The sequence below is a fragment of the Panthera onca genome, chromosome X (assembly GCF_046562875.1).
Source record: "Panthera onca isolate mPanOnc1 chromosome X, mPanOnc1 haplotype 2, whole genome shotgun sequence".
NCBI classification, from domain to species: Eukaryota; Metazoa; Chordata; class Mammalia; order Carnivora; family Felidae; genus Panthera; species Panthera onca.
Window position 1 is genome coordinate 38,390,515 of NC_138357.1, and position 19,767 is coordinate 38,410,281.

The 19,767-nt window shown below is 44.3% G+C and overlaps 1 protein-coding gene across 2 annotated transcripts in view; it reads right to left on the reverse strand.

The window, feature by feature from the left end:
* The window catches only part of PAK3 (p21 (RAC1) activated kinase 3), a 249,095-nt gene that overhangs the window by 199,047 nt on the left and 30,281 nt on the right, over nt 1-19,767 (reverse strand). Inside the window, exons 1-2 of one of the 2 annotated variants that reach the window (XM_081793299.1) lie at nt 6,490-6,643; nt 5,276-5,371 (exon numbers count right to left, since the gene is read on the reverse strand). The gene's annotated coding sequence lies outside the window, so the exon portion shown is untranslated. Of the gene's footprint in view, nt 1-5,275; nt 5,372-6,489; nt 6,644-19,767 lie in introns of those variants that run through there. The other variant, XM_081793298.1, reaches the window with a different exon arrangement.

Genomic DNA, 19,767 nt, shown 5'->3' on the forward strand with positions numbered 1-19,767 from the left:
AGTTCTCTCCTTCCCTTCTTTCTGGAACTCCCTCTCATCACTGTTCTGACCAAGATCGCCAGTGACCTACATGTTGCAAAATCCAGTGGTTTTTTTCTCTGTCGCCCTCATACTCAAGCTCTCGGCAGTGTCCAGCATTCAGTGGCCACTCTCTCCTCCTGGAATAACTTTCTTCTCTTGGATTCCAGGAAACCACATTCTCTTGGTTTTCTTCCTCCTGCTCAGCCTGTTTCCGCTCAGTCCCCTTTGCTTCCTGCTCCTCGACTCAGCCTCCAAACTTTGGAGTGTTTGAGGTCTCAGGCTTCTGGGCTTCTTTTCTTTTCTACCCTCAGCTTACCCTCTAAGTGGTTTCATCCAATCGCGTGGCTTCCAAAGTTCTATCTCCCAGCAGGACCTACAAATTCCAGGATTGTACATCTACCTCTCTACTTGACATCTCCAGTTGAAGGTCTAACAAGCACTTCAAGTTGATCAAGTTCAAAACTAAGCCCATTCTTCTGCATGCTCAAGCCAACACCATGGTGTCTTCCTTGACTGTGCACTGTGTCCCATGCCCAGCACACAGTCTGTCAGCAAGCCCTATACACCCTAACTCTCAAAATACATGCAGATTTTGACCATTTCTCAGGGGTTCTCATGGTGCTGCCATTTCTACCACCCTTCTCCAAGCCACCATTGGCTCTCATCCTGGTTATTGCAGCGGCCTCCTCGCTGGTTTAGCTGCCACCACCCTTTTCCTCCTTGAGCTCTCTATGGCAAGTAGAGTTAGCCTATTAAAATCTAAGTCAGATCATGCTACTCTCTACTAGAAGTCCTCCGGGGATAACCCCTCTTACCCAGAGTAAGCACCAAACCTCTCGCAATGATCTCTAAGGTTCCACATTATCTGCTTCCTTCTATTCTCTGAATTTATCTCCTACGCACTCTGCCCCTTGTTCTCAACTCTTCAGCCATACTGGCCCCCTTGCTGTTCCTCAAACACACCAGGTATAATCCAGCCTCAGGGCCTTTGTACTTACTCTTCTGTGCCTTGAATGCTCTATATTCAGAGAGCTACAGAGCTAGATCTCTCACTTCTTTCAGATATTTACTCAAGATTCACCTTTTTAAGCTGCTCTGTCAAAAACTTTTCTCCCTCCCCTCCAAAAAATCATATTTCCATTTTATGCTTTATTTTTCCTCCTTAGCACTTATCATAATCTAACACATAATTATGTCTTAGTCTGCTCAGGCTGCCATAACAAAATACCACAACAGAAATTTATTTCTCACAGTTCTGGAGGTTGGGAAGTCCAAGGTCAAGTTATCAGAAAGGTGGGTTTCATTCTCAGGTCCTTCTCTTGCCTTGCAGATGGATGCCATCTTGCTGTATGCTCACATGGCCTCTTCGTGTGTGTGTGTGTGTGTGTGTGCGTGTGTGCATGTCAAGGGGTGGAATGGGGAAGAGAACAACTCTCTCTGGTCTCTCTTCGTATAGGGGAATTAATCTCATCAGACCAGGGTCCTACCCTTATGAGCTCATCTAACCCTAATTACCTCTCAAAGGCCCCATCTTCAAATATTATCACATTGGAGGTTAAGTTTTCAACATATGAATTTGCAGGGGATGATACAAACATTTATCACACAATACTATATATATGTGTGTGTGTGTGTGTGTATGTATATACACATATGTATGTATACACATACATATGTGTATATACGTATCTAGACACACACATATATGTATACATGTATATATGTATATACACACATGTATATGTATATACGTATCTACACACATATATATATGTATACACACACATATATATAAAGCTATATACATATGTATGTATACATAAAGCTGTATAACTATGTATATTTGCTGATCTTATTTATTGTTTGTCTTCCTCACTAGAACGGAAGTTTCATAAAGGTTAGAATTTGTGTTTTTTGTGTTTACTATTTTAATCCCTGTGTTTTGAATGGAGCCGGGCACACAGTAGGAGCCCAATAAATACTTATCAAATGAATGAATGAAAGTAATTACACATCTTGTGATAAGTACTAAGAAGAAAATAAAAGAACTGATACATTACGATGGAGGCTGCCAACCTTGCCTACACATTAGAATTACCAGGGGAACATTTAATAATACGGATGACCTGGGCCTCATCTTGGGAGATTCTGATTTCCTTGGTCTACAAGGGGCCCGGCCATTTCTTTCATATTCTCAGGGCAATTTTTTTATGTTTATTTATTTTTGAGAGAGAAAGAGAGACAGCGCAAGCAAGGGAGGGAAGAGAGAGTGGGAGGCACAGAATCTGAAGCAGGCTCCAGGCTCCGAGGTACAGAGCCCGACGCGGGACTCGAACCCATGAACCACGAGATCATGACCTGAGCTGAAGTCGGCCTAAGTCTAGGCACCCCTCTCTGAGTGATTCTTAAGGTGAGGTGAGGGACTGAAAACCAGTGCAATGGAGATCAACAAGGGGGCACATGAACCAATGGGAAGCTACTTGACATAGGGTATACATGGAAAGCCTAAATGAATGATACCATTCTGAGATGGTATCATCTAAGTTGAAACTTGAAGGACAAAAGGAAGCATGGGAAAGTTGGGGCATGGGTGGGATCCAATTCCTGGTGGCGGGCAGAAAGAGAACAAAAGCACTGAAGCAGGAATAAGCTTGGTGTATTCTCACAACAGATAGACCAATGTGGGTGATGCAGAGCAGGCAAGGGGAAGAGTGAAACAACATGAATTTGGAGATATGCAGGGGCCAGATTATGCAGGGCCTTGTTGACCTTGGGAAGACTGGACTTGAGTCTACATGAGGACTGGAGCATTGAAAGGTTTTGAGGAGGTGAATGATGTGATCTAATTTCCTATTTTCTTTTTTTTTAAAGTTTATTTTTATTTATTTTGAGAGAGATATAGAGAGCAAGCTTGGGAGGGGCAGAGAGAGAGGAAAACAGAATACCAAGCAGGCTCTGAGTTGTCAGTGTAGAGCCCGATGCGGGGGTTCGAACTAACTAGTGGTGAGATCATGACCTGAGCCAAAATCCAGAGTCAGACGCTTAACCAACTGAGCCACCCAGGTGCCCCTAACTGACTATTTTCTAAAGACTGCTCTTGCTGCTGTGTGGAGGGCGTGGGTGAAAATGCGGAAACAACCTAGAAGACTACATTGTGGTAGTCTAAAGGGAACTTGGTGGTGGCCTGGACTAGACGGGTGCCTAAGATTCTTTTCCGTCTGGAGAGCAGAAGCCTGAGAGTGCTACGCGAATCCAATCTGCTCAGATGAACACACACCCAAGGCCACTGTTTTCTGGAAAACTTGCCAAAGCTAAGATACTACACATTGGTAATTCTGTGATCAGCGGGTCAGTGGTTGGAACATGTATGCCATGACCCGCCCTAAGGGAAAGGCTCTGTTGATCAGTTAAAAGGAGAGATGTTTTGTAACCATAAAACAATACCCTGACAGAGGGGCTTAGAATAAGTGATGGCAATGTTCAGTCATGTAAATTTTAAAGAGCCCCACTACTAATCCTCAGCACTGGGTGTTTTATGCTTCCTGGGTAGAGGAGAAGAGAGAGGGAAAAGAGAGAAAGAGACCTTCACTCTCGTGGGAACTTACAAATTAGAGGAAGAGATCAAGACATGATCACAAATAGAGGTAACGTAAGACATAATGAGGTAAGTATCTGAGGGGAGATATAAATGCAATCAATAACTGCTATCATTTATTTAGCACTCAATTTATACTGAGCCCTGAGTTGGGTGTTTTACATATATTCTCACTGAATCTTCACAACTCTGTGGAGTAGGTAATATGATCAGCCATAATGGTGATGATGATGGTGATAGCAGCTAACATGAAGTGCTTCGTATCAGCCCAGGCATTGGGTTTGGCGTTCTGAAGTATCTTATATAGGTATACCTTCATTCCACAGATGAGGATAACTAGGCCCAGCAAGGATAAGTGACCCATCCAAGATCACAGAGCCAGGCAGGTATAGCTTTGATATTCAAACACAGCATTGACTCTCAATCCCACGCTCTTAAAGTGTTCTAGAAATGCAGAGTAGGTAGGAGGCACACACGTGCACAGAGGGAGACCCCATGGAGGAAGAAAGGTGTCAAGATGAGAAAGGAGGGGCTTATTGAGGTTCAGTAAGTGGCCCTACTTTCCAGAGCTGAGGGTGTCCGATGGGCAATAATGCCTCAATGGCAAGGCAGTTCTCCTTCCCCCTTTTGCTCTTAACCACCTTGCCTGTGCCAGCCAGAGGCTGAGCCTCCCTTCGAGACTGTCTGTCACTCAGCATTTGGTCTTGGGGTGCCTCGGTCCTCCGAAGGTCTCTGAGAGCGCCAACAGTTTTACCCCCACTCCAAGGGCAGACAAGATATAGATTTTCAAGCTCAAACCATGACGAGTAGGGAGTTGGCAGGACCCCGTTTAGTTCTTTCCTTGGTAGAAAGTAGCCTTTGGAATTTAGAACATTGACAACAAGATCCAAAAAGGACATGGCATCCAGATGATCCAGAAACCAGCACCCAACACAACACTGAAAACCAGCAAAGAATGTTCACCATGCAACACTCCTTATGATGGCAAAAATTTGTCAATGATGTAAATGTCCATCCATGTGGGATTGATGAGATAAATTGAGACGCATCCCCAGAACAGAACACTAGGTTGTCGTCCAAAAGGATGAAGTCACACTATAGGTTCTGACAAGGAAAGATGTTTCCAAAAGATTGTTAAGTGAAAAAAAGCCAGTCCCGCAACATTCTCTACAGTATGACCCCAGTTCAATCACAGATCTGTGTTCACATCTGCACAAAATCGTTAACCACAGTTATCTGGTAGGGTATTGGCACAAAGAATTACAGAGGGACTTTCATTTTTTAATTCACACACTTTGGTATGCTATTGACCTGTGCAACAAGCCAATGCTACTTTTAGAGTTGAAAAGAAACCATAATAGTTTCCATTTTACACACCAAAAGGTGCCATCAACCTTTATCCATCCCGCCTTTTATAAGGACAACGTATCTTGGCTTCAGCAAAGCGTCTGAAATGATCTCCTGTAACTTTCTCGTGAATGCACTAATACAAGACAACAATGTCTTTCTTAACCAGATTATAACACAAGTAAGTCAAAGGGATCGGCAATTGATGGAAGAATTTTAACCAAAGCATAGGTGACAACCAACGAGTCTCCAAAGGCCACGAGGCTTTCCCAGTTTTATTAGTAACTTAGATGACACAGAAAATACACTTACCACGTCTGAAGACAACCTGAGGCTCGCAGGGATCTCAAATACGTTGAAGAACAGAACTGAGGTTCAAAGTGAGCTCAGATGGGCTGGAACAGTGAGCTAAAATTAAAAAAAAAAAAAAAAAAGAAAGGTAAAATTTGTAAGATAAAGTAAGCATCCTCAATTAAAAGTTTAAGAGTCCATTCTGTGAGGCAGCAGCTCGCGTAAAAACAAACAAACGATTCAAAAAAGATCTGGGGGTTTCAGTTGACCCACCACGTAATCCAAGCTAACAGTTTACCGTCTCTTGCTTATTATCATCCAAGGCCTTTGGTGGGCAAAACCCATTGTTTCTAGGAGGGCCAAATGGCTGACGTAAGTCAGATCTTGTCCCTCCCTGGACAAGATCCTCGGCTTTCCATCTCACCCCCTGTTAAGATGGGAATCATCACAAAGGCCCACAAAGCCCTAAACCAGCAGCCCCTGTGACTTCTCTGACCTTCTATCCTATTACCCTTCTCCTTGTTCGCTCCATTCCTGCTACAGGGCTTCCCAGCTATATTTCATTTCATTTCATTTCATTTCATTTCATTTCATTTCATTTCATTTCATTTTTTTATTTTTTAAAGAGAACATGAGCGGGGGAAGGGGCAGAAGGAGAGAGAGAGAGAGAGAGAGAGAGAAAATCCTCAGAAGGCTCCACGCTCAATGCAGAGCCCAACTCTGGGCTTGGTCCCACAACCCTGGGATCATGACCTGAGCCGAAATCAAGAGTTGGACGCTCAACCGACTGAGCCACCCAGGCTGTTTCGTAAATGCCAGGCATGCTCCTAAATCAGGAACTTTGCTCTTCCTGTTCTCTCTGCCCAGACTGCTCTTCCCTGATATACATGCATGGCTGGCTCCCTCACCTCCTTCAGGGGTAGACGCAAAGATCAACCCCGTGAGGTCCTGCCTGCACTGGCTAGCACAGAGGAGGTGCTCAGGAAATGGTTCCCCCGATGACCACTGCATCCCAAATCCCTGCCGTTTCTCTTCATTCTTGGTTTTCTCAACAGGAAAAATTTCAGCTTTCAGACCTGGATCTCCAAGTAATAACAAGGACTTGTGTCTTAGTAGTACGATTTGGGGGTGCTTTCACGGTTTTATGTTCCCCAGCCTTTTGTGATGCGGTCTTATCACGTGGACGATCACCAGCCCATACGAGGTGCAGCAGCTGGCATGTATCGTGTGCTTACCCTGTGCCAGGCGCTGTGATGAGCACTTCGCTTGGACTCATTCAGTCAGTCCTCAGGGCAGCCCTCTTCAGTTGGCACTAGGACCGTTCCCATAGGACAGCCCGGGAAAGTGAGAAACAGGGAGGTGATCTGACTTGCCCAAGGTACTGCAACTAGTATCGGGCAGGCCCCCAAGCGCCCTGACTTCCCTGGAAGATGAAAATAGATGATGAGGGGCGCCTGGGTGGCGCAGTCGGTTAAGCGTCCGACTTCAGCCAGGTCACGATCTCGCGGTCCGTGAGTTCGAGCCCCGCGTCAGGCTCTGGGCTGATGGCTCGGAGCCTGGAGCCTGTTTCCGATTCTGTGTCTCCCTCTCTCTCTGCCCCTCCCCCGTTCATGCTCTGTCTCTCTCTGTCCCAAAAATAAATAAAAAAAAAAAAAAAACGTTGAAAAAAAAGAAAAAAAAAAAAAAAGAAAATAGATGATGAAACTAATGGCCGCTAACACGTCTTTAGTACTCATCTTGTGTCACGCACGATGTTAAATGTTTAAAACATATCGCCACCTTGGGACATCTGGGTGGCCCAGTCAGTCGAGTGTTTGACTTTGGCTCAGGTCATGATCTCCCAGTTCGTGGGTTTGAGCCCCACATCAGGCTCTCTGCTGTGAGTGCAGAGCCCCCTTCGGATCCTCTGTCCCCCCCCCCGCCCCCCCTCCACTCCTCCCCCGCTAGCATGCGCTCACTAGCTCGCTTTCTTTCAAAAATAAACATTAATAAATTTGGCAGAGGGGCGCCTGGGTGGCTCAGTCAGTTAAGCATCTGACTCTTGGTTTCGGCGCAGGTCATGATCTCACGGTCCATGAGTTCAAACCCCACATCGGGCTCTGTGCTAACAGTGCAGAACCTGCTTGGGATTCTCTCTCTCTCCCTCTCTCTCTGCCCCACCCCCTGTCTCTCTCTCAAAATAAATAAAGTTACAAACCTTTTTAATAAAATAAATCAAATGCATACATACATAAAACACATCACCACCCTGAATGCTCAGAACAGCCCTGTGAGGTGTTAGGACCATTTTACAATACGAGGCCCTCCCGTCGTGTTAGGACCCACGCCCACTGTCCCACTTGGGCTGTGATTTGGTTTCATGAAAGGCATGCTTCTGTCTTCCAGCCATGTGGAGAAACTGGAGAGGCGATCATCTGCCAGGCACTACTTGAACCCTCCACTCCATGCGGACCATTCCATGATCTGCCCTGTCCACCATAGTGTCTCTCATTGTACAGTCTGTACATTTCATTCAGGCCCCGTCACCACTGGCTTTGCAGTGCTGGCTGGCTCTCTTTCCGCTCACATGTGTCCCTTTGTCTCAGCTAGACTGTAACTCAGGGAAGGTAGCTAGGCCTTCACGTCCTTGGTGTACCCTGGATGAATGGTGCATTGGCTTGCGCATAGTAGGTGCTCAGTAATTATTCTGACAATTTCCTGATGATGCTGTGCACACACCGCTGTAAAATGTTCTCTTTTCAAAGAGTGTTCATACATATTGTCTCGGTTTAACCTCACAGCAGCCCTGAGAGATAAGAAAAGCAAATTTTATTCCTCTCAGTTTTACCGTGAAAGAGACTGAGGGCCCAGGAGGTTAAGTAAGTTGTCTCAGGGCATGCTGAGCCCCACCCTCTGGACTCTGAGCCCCAGATTCTTGGCACTAGACCACACTGATGCTACCCCAAAGCATTGCTGGCTGGGCGCAATGCTAATAACACTCCTGTAAAGACCTTGTCTTGATTCTATCACCGGAGCAAAAGCAATAAAGAACACCAAGAGGCAATATCCACGCTTGAGATTGGGAAGGCAGGTAAATTCATACACTCTGTGGTAAGAAGTGCCTGGGGCTTATCAGATGGGTGGTGATGACTCTCTTTACGTCCTTTGTGAGGAGAGCACCGGGGACTGAACTGAATGTCAGTCGTCTACATGGGGCAGATTAGCTCAACCCTCAGTAGAAGGGACGCAGCCTAGCAGGCAGTGGAATGAATAAGAGAGAGCAGTAGGAGGCAAGAAAGCTGGGCTCAAGGTCCAGTTCTGCTATAAGCTAGTGTGTGACTCTGGGGGGAAGTACCTAACCTGACCTGCCCTTCCTCAATAGAAAATAACAATCTTCAGGACTTCATACAGCCCAATGCTCGGTTCACCAATCTATGACAGAGGTCACAAACCGGAGATCCACGGACCTAATCTGGGCCACAGACATATTCCTTTGGCCTAAATTGTTTTTTGATCCAGTAACCGTCATTTAAACCTCTGAAGGTTTTACATCAATGTTTGGATTTCCAGGCTTTCCAGAAAAATCAGAAGATCTAGCAACATGTAAAAATTTGCAAGAGGCTGGGCAGCTCAGTCGGTTGAGCGTCTGACTTTGCCTCAGGTCATGATCTCGTGGTTCGTGAGTTCGAGCCCCACATCGGGCTCTGTGCTGACAGCTCAGAGCCTGGAATCGGCTTCAGATTCTGCATCTCCCTCTCTCTCTGCCCCTCCCCTGCTCACACTCTGTCTCTCAAAAATTATAAATATTAAAATAAAAAAATTTTTGGAAGATTTCACATTTGATTTCCAATTCTTTCTGAAAAGAATCTGGACCCATGGGGTTATTTTTCTCATGCATTTATTTTTTTACAATATCATACGTTAGGTTGTGATAAGCACCATGGGTAAAACATAAAGGAGATGGGGGTTCTGAAGGAGTAGTGGTAAGGGAGTGGGAGTAGGCAGAAGCCTATGGTTTCCAGACGATGGTCTGAGAAAGCCGTGCTGACAAGTTGACTTCTTCGCTATAGGACCACAATGGGCTGGAGCCCAGGAGTCACTGCATCCCTCAGACGGAGCCTGTGGGTGAAAGGTTTAGAAGTGCTAATATCCTCAACATACCAAGTGGAGAGTCAAAAGACACGGATGCGGGTTGATGTGCACTGAAACAGTGTCACGTTTATTACTGGATTTCGCAAAGGCAACAAAAGAGGCTCAAAAGCTAAAATAAATATCAAAGTCTGGGAGAAGGAAAAGAGCGAAGTATGTGTACAAAAGCGCTCACTGACCAAGAGGAACTGAATACCCCCAATAAACCCAGATACATTTTCTGCCTAATGGGGTCAATGCAATTAGCCTGATACCTGTAGCAATACACTAACTTGCCCTTACATCTCAGGCCAGGGACATTACACGGTATTAAAATGCAGTCTAATTACAGAACACCCAACTCTGTTGACCCAAGAGTAGCACAGGATGGATGGGGAGAAAAGAGAAATGGATCTTCCTCCATTCTCTTGCTGGTCATTTCTTCTTGTCTGAGGTGGGACTTGACAGATTATTTCTCTGGACACTAGTATCTCCAAATGGAAAATAATATTCTCTAGTGGGTTTCAAGCATTTTTTACCATGACCTATAGTACGAAATACATTTAACATGCATATATTACTGCATTATATATGTAAGTATACAACAAACATTTCGTGAAGCAATACGTACCCTTATTGTATACAGTGCACGCTGGGTTTTTTCCTATTCCATTCTTTTTTGTTTGTTTTTTAATGCAAGTCACTACCCATTAAATTGATTTCCTTGTGCAGTAGGTAATAATTGGCAAGTTGAAAAACACTGCTCTAGACCAATGGTTCCCAAATCCGGCCCCACATCAGAATCCCTTGGGGCCCTTGTTCAATACATATACTTGCGTTCCATTTCAAACCTGTGGAATCAGGATTTCTTTGGGATGAGGCCCAGAAATATATATATTTTACCAAGGACTAGCCATGCACTGGCATGAAGGAATCACAGTTCTCTTCAGCACACAGAAGAAAATAACATCAATGTCCATAATAGCAATAATCCTCAAAAGTTTAATTTATACTAGTGCTGCCCAGCAGCACAGGTTTCCATTTATTTTAAGTTTATTTATTTATTTTGAGAGAGAGAGAGAGAGAGAGAGAGAGCGGGAGTGAGCACACACAAGTGGGGGAGGGGCAGAGGAGAGACAGAATCGCAAGCAGGCTCCATGCCATCAGCCAAGAGCCTGATGTGGGGCTTGAACGCACAAACTGTGACATCATGACCTGAGCCGAGATCAAGAGTTGGACGCTTAACCGACTGTGCTACCCAGGTGCTCCTCCATTTCTTTTATTTTTTAAAATCTTTATTTTGGGAGAGGGAGAGATAGAGAGAGAGCGCAGGTACTGGTGCACATGGTCTTGTACAGACTCTGGAGAGCGTGCACACACACACACACCACACACACACATTCAGTGACACACATAAGTGGGTGCTGTCACACCCAAGCCCTGGGTGTTCCCTGAGATCGTTTGTCTCATTCACCCCCCATTGCTCCCACCCACAGCTATCTCAGCTGGTTGGGGGACAGTTCGTGAGATCATGACCTGAGCTCAAAGGAAGAGTTGGACACTTAACCGACTGAGCCACTCAGGTGCCCCAGAACTTTCCATTTATTACTTCACTTATATCCTCACAACAATTCCACTTTATAGATTAGGAAACTGAGGCTCAGAGAGGCTACATAAAACTACTGAAAGGCATACACGGGGAGGATAAGGAAGTGGCAGGTCTGTGTTTCATGAGGGGTTCGTCAGTTCCTTTCATTACTGACTCTTCCCACCCCCTCTTCTGTCATTCCAGAAACCTTGGACCCATCTTGGAGTGTTCTATACCAATTCAAATTCCAGGTCGTATACCAAGATGGCCGAACCACCGAGGCCAAGAGGCAAAGAGTCCATAAAACAATAATCTTTTTGCATTTATATGGAGTTTTAACTGCTTTCCAAAACAAATGTGTGTCTGTTTTCTCCACATTTGTACCTTCCAGCTATCCCATGAGGCAGAAGAGGCAGATTAAAAAACCTGAGACCCAAAGATGGGAAGTGACAGATTCCAAGGCCTCACAGCAGGCTCACAGCCAAGTTGTAGCACTTTCCCTCAGGCAGGGTCTACCAGAGTCCCCAGCTCTACCCCGTTTCAAGTCTACCCTGCTTTGAGGCAGGAGAGGAAGACATGGCTGGCTTCCTGCCTCCCTCCCTACAGGATTTACTATCCAGTTCTGAAAGGCGTGCGCTCTGGATACACACCGCCTGAGGGACAGCTTGCCCTGAACCTTCTCCACGGCACTATGCTGAGAACTGACTGCATTTCTATTTTTGTCATGTAATTTGTAAAAAGCTGTGCACTGTGCTTCAAAGAAAAAATAATGGATTCCATGATGAAAGAAAAAGGCCCCATCCCTCCCACAGAGGTTAAATGCCACCAGCCACGAGTGAGCCGCGTTTGAAGGTCTCTGCCGAGGGCCCTGTCTTTGAGAGCCCACAGAAAACCTAGGTGGTGGATTGGACCAATCTTGGCCACGGCAGAAGGGGGCTGGAGGGATGAATGACCCCCATTTAGCCTCCTCAGCTGAGGCCCTCCTTCTGTTGAGAACAAGCCCTCTGTTTCTGCCACAGAGAGGGGTGTTGTTTGCAATGTGTATATATTTATGTGACAAATGACTAGCTATTTATCAAACACTGTATCGATTCTAACATTTTTCTTCACCCTTTCTCCTTGACAATGCAGGTCATTCTGTCTGTCCCCTTAACAGCTCCTGAGGCCAATCTAACACACACACACACACACACACACACACACACAAACACACACACACAGAGTAGTGACAGACGCTTGGTGAAAATAAAAGCAAGAGACCCTTCTCAGAGACCCTTCTCGTGGCCTCAGTCTCTCGGTCTATAAAGTAAGTAAGTGGGTTGAACAAAATGCTCTGTTAGGTCCTTTCTTTGGTTCTAGGATTCTGATAAAATAACATAGGGAAAGCCCCAAGTGTAGCCCACAAATTTATGATTCAGGCTCTGAGGCTGAAGGGACAAACTAACTTCAAATTGTGTTTTAAACAGTCAGCTTTTGTTAAAGGGGCTCCAAAATGTGGGTTAGAGAAAAAAAAAATCATCGCTATTATGTTCACTAGCATGCCAACATCCTGACGATGAGGATTACTCTGCCTTTTGCCTCTCTTGCTTTATTTTGCATTCACTTTACTCGCAGCCGGCCGGGGCTGCAAAGCCTGCCTCGTCAGTTACTTTTTCCCCCATGTCAATTTCTCTTCCAGCGGGTGGGGCAGAGGGTGCGATCTCTGCTGGAGCAGCTGAGGTTTCAGCGCTGTGGAGGAGCGTCAAGCTAATGCCATTCTCACCTCAGTGGAAGCACTCTGCTGTGTGTCAGAAAAATTGGAAGAGGTGTTAAATTTGCTTTGCGACTGCAACTCCCTTTTAGTTTGGTGAAGCTGGCTTAGGATTTGATGGTTTTACAGAATTCAATATCAAGGAAATACAAAATATCTCCGCTTTTTAATTTATATTGTCAATCACCAAAGCGTGCTCCTTCCCCCACGGGGACACTAACTAGATCTGTGCTCGCTGCTGCCGCCAACACAGCAAGCGCCCCTCTCCTACCCGCTTCCCTCCTACCTGCTTCCCAGGGCTGTGTTGAAGACAACGCGAGTACACAGGGGGCACGCTCCCAGGGCACTTCAAAGAAGAACCCAGAGGAAATGAGTATTCTCATTCTTCAGCAGGACAGCAGAGAGATGCTAGTCCAACTGCCTGTGTTGAAATCCAAGTTACCGAATCTCCTGGGTCTAAGTTTGCTCACCGTGGAACCGGAATAATACTAGGCTATACCACGTAAGGCTACTGTGGCGATTAACCGAGCAAGGTGCTGAGAGCAGCCACCTTACTGCTAAAGGCTACTAACTCAGTAACTGCTGGCTATGCGGACTACTATCCCTCCTTGCCAAACCGGTCTTGCAGCTTTCTGATGTAAAACCTGCTGCATTTTCTAGCCATCTCAATTCACCGGAGGATCTGAAAGTACACTAGAGATGGGGCTGAGCTGAGGTTCATCTTGGAGCCCTTCAAGTGGGTCGAATTTGCTCATTTCCCCCGTTCATTTATTTATGCAGTCGGCAAATATTTATTGACCACCTATGATATGGCAGGCACCGCGCTAAGTGATGAAAATACAATAGTGAACAAGACACAGTCGCTGCTTAATAGAGTTAATGCTCTAGAAGGGGATGCGGGTTATGGATAGACAAAAAATACAGCGAAAGAGACAGGAAACAGTTTGGGTGCTCCAGAGAGTGAAAGTCAGCTTGGCTAGGGTTGGAAACAGGGCACGAGCAAAGGAAGGCATGGGCCCGATCATTTGAGAACTGTGGGCCAGGTAAGGAGTTTTGCCTTGGTCTTCAGAACACTGGGAAATAAATGAAAGGTTTCCAGAAAAAGATCAATACACTCAAAAACGTTTGTTAAGGTTCTTGCTGACCATCGTATGGCATTGGTATTGTTGGGGGCAAGGCTGTATCATTATCTGATACAAGGGCTTTGTGTGCATTACAAAAAGATGCCCCTTCCTCAAGTTAAAAACAAAACAAGCAAAAATAGGTTCGTCTTTTAATGTACACCCTAAACAACTTTGAGTCCTGCCCTGGGGGGTGTGCCAGAGTGCCCACATTCTTCTTCCTTAGGCGTTTCTTCTCACTGGAATATGTGTACCACCAACAGCACTTTGCACCCCACTGTTCCACCACTGTCTCCCAACCAGCTGAGATGGCTATGGGTGGGAGCAATGGGGGGTGAATGAGAGAAATGATCTCAGGGAACACCCAGGGCTTGGGTGCAACAGCACCCACTTATGTGTGTCACTGAATGTGTGTGTGCGTGCGCGCGCGCTCTCTAGAGTCTGTACAAGACCATGTGCACCAGTACACGTTTATGGAGGAACAGGCTCTCTTCCTCTGTTCTCAGACTTGGAGCCAAGAAGAGCAGGATGCACACACACTTATGTAAGTTAGGATGTTTCTGTGATAAAAATGGCACATGCATACCTACGGTGCCCTTGTGTAGTATACAACCTGAACATCCATGCATGGCAGTCCTGGCAGCAAAAACTGAAGCAAGTAGACCAGTTAGGAGGCTGTTGCATTAGTCCAGGAGAGAGATGATGGTGGCTCACACTAACTAACAGCTGAGGAGGTGGTGAGAAGTCAGTAGGGTGTATTTTGAAGGCAGATCATCAGGATTTGTTGATGGCTAGGAGGTGACATGTACGGGACAAGGGGAACTCAGGATAATGACTAGAAGCTTGACTTAAACAACCAGGTGAGTGGTGGAGCCATTTACTAGATGGAATTGATGAGAAAAGGAACATTGCAGGAGAAAAATCACAAGTCCTGCTTTGGGCGGTTTGCATCAGCTCCTGCTGTCCACCTAAGTGGCAGACCTATCAGTCTCTGTATCTTAAGCTCCTTCCCACTCAGGATCTCAAAGCACAAGGACCCTCTGGAAAATTGGTAATCCCTGATACTTATCTTGGCCTCAACCGGCTTCTTGCTCTGCCTCCTTTGACCTGGGTGAAATAATGATTTCAATTTGTACCTACCAGTTCTTCAAGATTCCTCATTTATTAACAGGATTCTGATACGTCTCAATCAATCTAATCTCAATCTCTCTCTCTCTCTCTCTTACACACACACACACACACACACACACACCATTTCTAAATGGCCCTTTCTGAGATTGCTTTTTTATCAAAACCTTGAAACTTTCCTCTTTGTGGAGTACACTTTCATTCAAGGCCAAGGATTCTCCATCTGCCTCCGCCATGCAGCCCAGAGCCCTGACATTTCACCCAAACCCTCTTCCCAGTACGAGAGAAAGGTATTTGAAGCCTGGAGCTGAGCCAAGCGAGTGGAGAAAATGAGCTGAGTGCTGCGAAATTAAAGAAAGTAATGCTGACTAGCGGGGGGCGGGGGGGGGGGGTAGAATTAATCAGGAAATCTTAAGGTCATTGTGATCTCGTTGATTGCATTAACATCTAGTAGCAGAAGATGACAGATTGATTCCTGCTACGGTGGCAGCAGGGAAGTGGGGGGGAATGAAGCTAGGAGTGTAGTGCCCAGGGCTACATCTTCCATAGGGAGAATTTATGCCAGCAGATAAAGTCAAATCTCCTCATTTCGTGGACCAGGCACATTCCTGTAGAACCACTTCTTCCCTAGACGTATACCAGGCCGCCTAAGCACCAAACACCTTTCATAAATATAAACTATCTCCCTGTACGCTGCGCCCATCTTTCACACTAGATCATTCTGTCCTTCTTCCCCAAATATCCCTCTCCTGGGTTGGTTTAGCGAAGGGTTCTGCCTAATGAATCACTTCTGGGGCATCCAGGCAAGTCTGTAAGGCCTGTCCTTGCTCCATCAGTCCCAGCTCTGACTCTCCTTCCTTGCGCCTTCCTCCCAACCTGCCCATATTGTCAGAAGGGAAAAGAAGTCCTCTTTTTTCAGGGACAGGTAGGGTGCTTGCCCTCCATCAGCGAAAGACACCGTGCCGTGTTAGCCTTGCCGCATTCCAGCCAGCAAAACATGGTAATCTGAACTGCGTGGGACCTAATCCAGACAAGCACATGAAAGCAAATAGTGATCAATGACAATCGTGGCCCTGATTTTTTTTTAGCTCCAACCACGTGCTAAGCAATGGGCTAAGTGCTTTTATATCACTTATCTATCCAATCCTCGAAGCGAGGCAGGTTTGATTAACATCGCCATTTCATAGCTGAAGAAACTCAGACATATTGAGGGACCTGTTTAAGGTCACACAGCTAGAAATGAGCAAAACCAGGATTTTAAGCCCAGACCTGTCTGCTTTCAAGCGTGCATCACCAGCTGGGTGTGCAGTGGTAGAACCAGAAACTTCCGTCTATTTCTTCAGCTTCTTTCTTCCCTTTGTAGCAGGTGCTCTGAATGCCTCCAAAACCATTGTGAGGAGCCCCAAACCTCTGGCTCCAGCCTTGACCTCTCTATTCGGCTTTAATCCTTTGCCAACTCCTTTTTGCTCAGGGTTCCTCTTTCCACTCATGTCCCCTATTCACTCAAATTAACGTACTTAATACTTATTTTTTTTTTCCTCCCAACTAGCTCTCCCTCTAGATTTTCCTCTTTCTGTCTGTAATTACCACAATTTTCAGGCTCCTGACTTTAGAACCATCCCTAAATCTGCTCTCTGACCACATCTAGTGAGGCCCCAAATTGTGACTTTTCTCTCCGTAACACATCTTGAATCTACTCTTTCTTCCATTTCAAATGTTTCTTACACATCTTTTGGTTCACTTAAAAAAAACCCACAAATTTATTATCATGCAAGTTCCCATAGGTCAGAAATTCAGACACAGTGTGCCTGAGTCGGGGCTCACTGGGCTGAAATCATGGTGTCAGCCAGGGTTGTGATTCTTTACATAGCCATAGTACAGTTTTCAAAACCAGGAAGACGATATTGATATAACACTATTATCTAATCAAAAGACTTTTTTCACATTTCACCAATATCCCAATAACATTCTTTAGAACAACAACAAATTTATCTGGTATAGGACTCAAACATGGACTAACCACAAACAAACTAACAAACTAATAAACAAACTAACCACAGAATCATAGAATATAGAAGAAGCTGACCATGAACTACTCCACTGGGTCCCAAACGAAATGTTTCCAGGCACTCCTCAAAACTCCTTTGACTCTCACTTCCTTGCACCTGAACAAATGTTTGCCCAACATTTCTCTTTAAATTAATGCACTTTTTCAACTTAATGACTGTGGTAGTCAAAATTCTAAATATGACTCCCAGTGATCCTGGCTTTTGTATTAATCCCCTCCCCTCTGAGTGTGGGTGGAACTCAACAATATGATGAAGAAATCACTCCAGTGATTGTATTATGTTTTATGGCCAAATGGAGATTATCTGAGTGGGCCTAATCTAATCACATGAACCCTTTAATAGCAGAGTTTTCTCTGGTTGATAAGCAGAAGAGCAAATTAGACAGATTGAAGCATGAGGATCTGACACACCCACTGACTTTCAACATGGAGGGACCACGGAATAAGGGATGTACTAGGTGGCCTCTAGGAGCAAAGAGCGACCCCTGGTTGACAACCGGCAAGGAAATAAGGACTTCAGAGATACACCCCCAAGAAAGTGATTTCTACCCCAAAACTTGAATGAGCACGGAAGTCAATTCATCCACACAACCTCTAGATAAGAGCCCAGCACAGGGGACACCTTATACAGAAAACCCTATCAAGTTTACCAGGACTTCTGACCTATTGAACAGAACAAAAATGAAAATGTGTGGGTTGATCAATACCCAACACCTTTTCATGATAACAATAAAGACTCTCAGAAAACTAGTAATAGAGGGGAACTTCCTCAAGTTGACAACATTGAGAAAAATAAAAAATAAATAAGACTCCTACAACTAGCAAACTGAACCAAACAATGTCTAAAAAGGATTATACACCATGACCAACAAGGACTTATTCCAGGAGCACAGAACTGGCTCAACATCCAAAAATCAATTAACATAATATACTACTTCAATAGAGTAAGGTACGGAGCCACATGTTCATCTCAATAAACATGGGAAAAAAAGAACTTGACAGAATTTAACACCCCCTCATCAAAACACCCAACAAACTATAAACAGAAAGGAACTTCCTCAACCTAGTAAAGAACATCTATTAATAACCCACAGCTAACATCATACTTAATAAAGACTAAACGCATTCTCCCTAAGATCAGGAGCAAGTTAAAGGTGTCTACCTTTGCCGTCTCTATTCAACATTGTACTGTAGGTTCTAGTCAGGGCAGTTAGGCAAGACATTTTTTTAATGTTTATTTTAGAGAGAGAGAGACAGACAGAGAGACAGAGTGTGAGCAAGGGAGGGGCTGAGAGAGACAGAGACACAGAATCTGAAGCAGGCTTCAGGCTCTGAGCTGTCAGCACAGATCCTGACACGGGGCTCGAACTCCCGGACCACAAGATCATGACCTGAACCGAAGTCAGATGCTCAACCGACTGAGCCACCCAGGCACCCCAGGCAAGAAATATTTTCAAAAGGCATCCTAACTGCAAAACAAGAGGTAAAATTACATCTAATCACAGATGACATGATCTGTATCTAGAAAATCCTAAGGAATCCATGAAAAAGTATTAGAACTAATGAACAAGCTCTGCAAGCTTGCAAAATACAAGATCAATATATGGAATATCAATTTTATTTCTACACAGTAGCAATAAGCAAACTAAAAATAAGATCAAGAAATCAATTCCATTTATAATGGCACCAAAAAGAAGAAAGTATTTAGGATTCAGTTTAACAAAATAAATATAAAACTTATGGTATAAGAAATACAACACCTTGCTGAAAGAAATTAAAGACATAAGTAAATAAAACAAATAAATGGGACCTACCCCTAAAAAGTGAAAAGATATCCCATGTTCATGGACTGGAAGACTTGATATTGTGAAGTTGGCAATAATCCAGAAATTGATCTATAGATTCAACACAATCCTTATCAAAATCCCAGCTGTCTCTTTTATAAAAATTGACCCCAATAATCCTAAAATTCATATGGAAATGAAAGGTTCCAAAGAGCCAAAACAACCTTGAAATAGAACAACAAAATTGAAGGACAAATGCTTCCCAACTTCAAAACTTACTACAAAGCTACAGATCAAGGTAAGTGTAGCACTGACATAAATATATACATATAGAAAAATGGAATAGAATTGAGAGATCAGAAATAAACCCTCACCTTTATGGTCAATTGATTTTTGACAGTGTGTCAAGAAATTTCAAAGGGAAAAAATTAGTCTTTTCAAAAAATGGTGCCAAGACAACTGTATATGCACGTGCAAAAGAATGAAGTCAGACTCCTACCTCACACCATACAAAATATTAACTCAAATGGATCAAAGACATAATGTAAAGCTAAAACTATAAAACTCTTAAAAAAAACATAGGTGTGAATCTTAGTGACCTTGGATCAGGCAATGGTTTCTTAAAATACGACACTAAAAACACAAGCAACAAAAGAAAAAATAAATAAACTCGACATCATTATAGTTAAAAACTTCAGTACTTCAAAGGATACCATGAAGAAAGTGAAAGGGAATCTGCAGAATGGAAGAAAACATTTGCAAATCATATACTCACATATCTGATAAGAGACTTGTATCTAGAATATATAAAGAACTCTTAATAACAAAAAGACAACTATGACAGCAAAGAAGAGGAAACAATACAAACGTCCATCAGCTGATGAATGTATAAACAAAATATGTTATGTGCATAATGGCATATGATTTAGCAAGAAAAAGAAATGAAGTACTGATACATGTTACAACA